Genomic DNA, 5,178 nt, shown 5'->3' with positions numbered 1-5,178 from the left:
AGGGCAAGGTTACAAAATCAGAAAGTTAGCTAGTGGAGACCTGCTTCTGGAAATTCTGTACAAGCATCAATACGAGAAACTCTCAGATGTTACATCGTTCGGAGATCTTTCTCTAACAATCAGCCCACACAGATCGCTCAACATTGTTCGTGGAGCAACTTCCGATGATGACCTGAAACACCTAAGCGACAGTGAACTACGGGAAGGATTGAAAGACCATAAAGTTACCAATGTCTATAGTATCAAAATAAGACGCGACAACACGGAAACACCAACGAAACACATTGTCCTCACCGTTGCACCTAGCATACTTCCCGATGCAGTTGAACTAGGCTATGCAAAGCTAAAGCTCAGACCATACATACCCAATCCACTCCGATGCTACAAATGCCATAGGTACGGCCACGATTCGCAGATCTGCCGGGGCAAACAGACCTGCGCCAAATGTGCTTCCCACGACCATTCCGCTGAAAACTGTAATGTTGAACCCCACCTTTGCGCAAACTGTGAGGGCAGTCATCCAGCTTATTCACGGTCATGTCCAGCCTGGAAAAAAAAAGGAAATAGCAACACTAACAGCCAAAGAAAAGATATTATGAGAAGCGCGGAAACGACTCTCGTTGGGAGAAAACCCAACCTGCTCTGCTGTGGTGCAACAGGGAATGACATCACAGCGGCCTTCGGCACCTGCACAGCTCACACACACTAAGCCTGCATCAGGGCCATCAGTGCCCCTGGTGGCCGCAGCGGCTGCACCACCATCCACAAAACAGGCCGCAAAGACCTCTAGGTCAGCCGGCCCCAAGTCCCTTCCCCATACGGAGAGGCCCAAAACGAAGACAACCGTGCGTTCAGCACGCTCGTCCTACGTATCGGAGGATACGATGGACACAACTCCTCCCTCGCCTCTGCTACAGCTGCGGCAAAGCTCTATCGAGGGAAGAAAAATGGATAAAAGCCCAATAACTGGTCCAAGAGGCCCACCAACCAAGGTTTTAATATCTCTATCTAGTCTATAATCATAGCACTTCTAGTTCACTGGAACTGTCGTGGACTTCTACACAGCTACACAGACGTAACAAATACTTTACATTCATTCTCCCCAATAGCAATGTGTCTCCAGGAGACTAACCTAGGACCACAGAAAAAAAGTATTAAGTCTTTCTCTGTGACCGACAGAACTCAAGCAGGCTCTCTGGAGGCGCTGCTGTTGTGGTTCAAGGGAGTGTTGCTACTCAGAGAATTGACCTATAAACCTCATATCCGGCATTTGCTGTGACCGTCCTCGATTTTAAAACCATAACAATATGCTCCATATACATTGAACCTCACCTAACCGTCACACTTCACGATTTAGAAACGCTTTTAATACAACTACCGGAGGCGTATCTTTTAGTTGGAGATTTTAATGCTCACTGCTCCTTTTGGGGAAGTGAACATACGGACGTCAGAGGCAAAATTCTGGAAGATTTTATTCTCTGCAACAATGTATGCCTGCTGAGCACGGGAAAACACACTTACTGTTCTCCAAGCAGAGGGACAGTGAGCTGCCTAGATTTATCTTTTGTTTCCTTGTGTTTTTAATGATTTTAAATGGGAAGTAATTGACATACGGCTGCGATCATCTCGCTATTTTAATCAGTTTAATGTCTCCACCGGAAATGAACCCAACAAGGCCGCGTCATTGGAAACCTCATTTGGCAGACTGGGAGCTTTTTAGGGAAGAAGCCACATTTAAAAAAAATGTTTGAGAAAATCTGAGCATTGATCAAATAAATGAAAAGTTCACGAATTGCATATAACTGACGCACATTTAGCTATTCTTCAGTCTTCAGGAGTGGTGCGACAAAACCACAAAGTGCGGTGGACAAAAACTGCAAGGAGGCCAAAAAACTACAAAACAGAGCCTGGGGTAAATTTTAAAGGTACCCAAAACAAGAGAACCTCCTACATTATAAAAAAGCAAGAGCCAAAGCAAGGTACGTCCGTCGCAGTGCAGGGAAAACCTCATTGCAAAGTTATGTTACTTGTATAAACAGTCAAGCGACATAAAAAAAATGTGCGAACAGGTTCGAAAAGTAAACAGCACTTTTTCACCTTTCACAATTCTATTCTTGGCAACACCTGGCGCACAAACAGGCATAAAAGAACAGGCAGATATTTTGGGGGAACACTTCGCGCAGTTGTAAGTTCGTCTTACTATACGCAGTTATTCCTGAAATACAAAAATATAGCTGAAAAACAAAGACTTCCAAAAAGTGGAGGTGGAAACCAAGAATACAACAATTTAATTACTCTCCAAGAAATCAATAGACTACTGTCTCCCGGCAGAAAAACTGCTCCAGGACCCGACCAGACACACTACTTTATGCTTGCCTATCTTTCCCAGCCTTCCGTAGAGGCACTCCTGACTTTCTATAACAAAATATTAATAAAAGGAAAGTACCTCAGGAGTGGAAAAGAGCCATCATAGTGCCATTCCTGAAACCTGGGAAACCAACTACTTCCCCTGATAGCTATAGACCAATAGAACTTACAAGCTGTCTCGCAAAATCTTTCGAAAGTGTACTAAATATAAGACAAATATTTGTCTTTGAATCCCGCAAACTTCTCAATGTCCATCAATGCGGTTTTAAAAAGGCATGCTCAACAAGAGAGCATCTTGTTCGTCTCGAAAATACAATTAGAGAAGGATTTATGCACAAACAGCACTGTCTCGCCGTCTTCTTCAACATGGAGAAAGCATATGACACAACTTGGAGCTTTGGGATCCTCCGCGACCTAGGCGACGTAGGTATCCGCGGTAGGATGTTAAACTGCCTCAATGACTTCCTTTTAAACCGCCCTTTCCACGAATGCCTAGGCTCAACGCTCTCAAGAACATTCATTCAGGAAAATGGAGTACCTCAGGGGTATATATTAAGCGCGCCCTTCTTTTACTATAAAAATGAATTCCATAGCTAAAATAATCCCAGAGTCCATCATGTATTCGCTCTACGTCGATCTCCAAATATCCTGCACACCCTCAAACATAGCAACATAGGTTAAATATTGGTAAATAAACACTTCATGCTCACAGCAGCGCTGAAATAGTATAAGTGACTTTTAATATTCCTGAATTTACACTTTAAAGACTTGAAAAAAAAAAGCCAGCAATTCTTTCACCGAAACGAAAAAAATTAAAATGGCATTCTGAAATAACGACGCAGAAAAAGTTCGCCGACATTTAAAAAATAAAAATCGAAAGTTAAACCCCTAGTTTGAGGGGCTCCCCCCTCCCCCACTCCCCTCACCTCAGGAGGTTAGCAAAGCCAAGGCATCGCCCAATGAGTGACACACCACGACGAGCATACAACCCGGCTTATTGCGGGGTAACGGAACAACACAGTAATTAACAAAAAAAAAACAATGCGTTTGTACCGCAGTCCAAGAAACGGGGCAGCACTTACACAAGCAGAACAACTCAGTAGTGTCTGTGCTCCGCAACGGAGGGCTGGGTTTTGAAATCTACGTTCATATGAGACAACGCGCTCCAACAAATTGCGCGACGGCAGTCGACCTTCCGCACTACGCGATTGTCTGGGAAAGACGCCGCTTCCTGACCCCACGCTTGCTCACCGTGCTGCCAGTGAAACACTTGCAAGACATGCGCCATTCTGTTGCACTCGGATGCACCCGTTCACACCTGAAAGACAACAGATGGCGCGTGCTCGGCACGCGCAGCCTGTGCATGGAGCCATGGGACGCCGAGGGTCCCGCTATATATAGTAATGCAGCAGAAAGTGCATCTCAGAGAAGGCCTTTCAGCCAGCGCCGTCGAGTGAATGCCATGACGTCGCGGCTTATCCCCTGACTTATTAGTGTGACAGTGTAGGTAGCTGACAGGCACAAGAAAGTTATTCGTGACATTATCTCACTCCTGTCGACGGCTTTGCTGGAGGGCTTCTGTTCAAATGCATTCAACGCTCAGTTATTGAGTTATGTGCCACTGCAGTGGTTCTAGATGATGCGTTTTTCGCAATAATTATCACGGCGAGAGGTCTTCGTGGGCCGCCTTTTAATGGGACACGCAATAGTAACCCCGCTGAAGAAGCATAACCGCTTTCCCTCGGGTGTCGGAAAGCGGCTGAGGTGAGATGGGAGGTTGGAGGGGAAATGATCTCGCCGAGCACAGCAAACTCGGCTCTCTCACCAAGCACGAGTGAGAGAAAGAAAAATAATAGCTGGGAGGAGAGGGCGAGAGGGCGCAGCCTTGGTTCTAGCAGAGATCGCGTTCGCAAACGTAAAGCTAAGCCTCAAAAACCCACAGAACATGCACTTGCGCAGCGAATCTCGCGCTGAGTATAGCGTACTACGCGGCAATGTACAAAGAATAATTTTGATTCTGATACAAAGAGATTTCAGCCAATCTCCCCCAGCATATTGCATAATATGAGCCATCACAGGACACTCAGTAATGGAGCAATTAAACTATCAATTCTTCGCTTCTTAGGCCGGGAACCATTTTTTAGGCAATAAGACGAGTTTAAATTTTTAAACAGCACTTCGGTTTGTGTCAGCACTGACTTTTTTACCGTGTCCGGGGCTGTTAATTTTGTTTTCCCTATACCTTTATCCCCAATGATTCACACATGATTAGACTCAAGCCTCCACTCTTCTATGTAGCACACAATCAATGCTTGCGTTTACAAGTGCTCATAAGATTTTATTCCAAAGCCATTCTTGCAGCAACTCTCCTGCGATTGATCGCAGTTTCCTCCAGGCAGCATACCGGCGATTCCCGGTGCCCGAGAAGAAAACCAAAGAGAGTCAAGTCCATGGACTGCGAGGAGAACTTCGACGAACAATACCTGTGTGAGCTGTCCACAAAAACCTGTCCCTACCTTCCTTAGAAAACTTGCGGACGTCGTAAATAACTTTACTGGTCATGTTACGTTCCGGGGCAGCATTTGCAAATCTACTTTATACTGTTCATGTCTGACGCCTTGAAGGAGCATGTTGAAGACTGCCTTTTAAATGATGACCAAATGAGGCTTTGGCACCTATAGACACACATATTTCATGTGTATGTAAATCACTTCCTATTCCTGTGCCTCGTCCTGACTTAAGCTAGCGAGCATTACATAAAAAATGTTAGCCTTCTGTTTGCGTCTTCTGCGAAACCTTGGCCTGGACACT

Source organism: Amblyomma americanum, chromosome 4 (assembly GCF_052857255.1).
Source record: "Amblyomma americanum isolate KBUSLIRL-KWMA chromosome 4, ASM5285725v1, whole genome shotgun sequence".
NCBI classification, from domain to species: Eukaryota; Metazoa; Arthropoda; class Arachnida; order Ixodida; family Ixodidae; genus Amblyomma; species Amblyomma americanum.
This window is presented reverse-complemented; position numbering follows the sequence as displayed.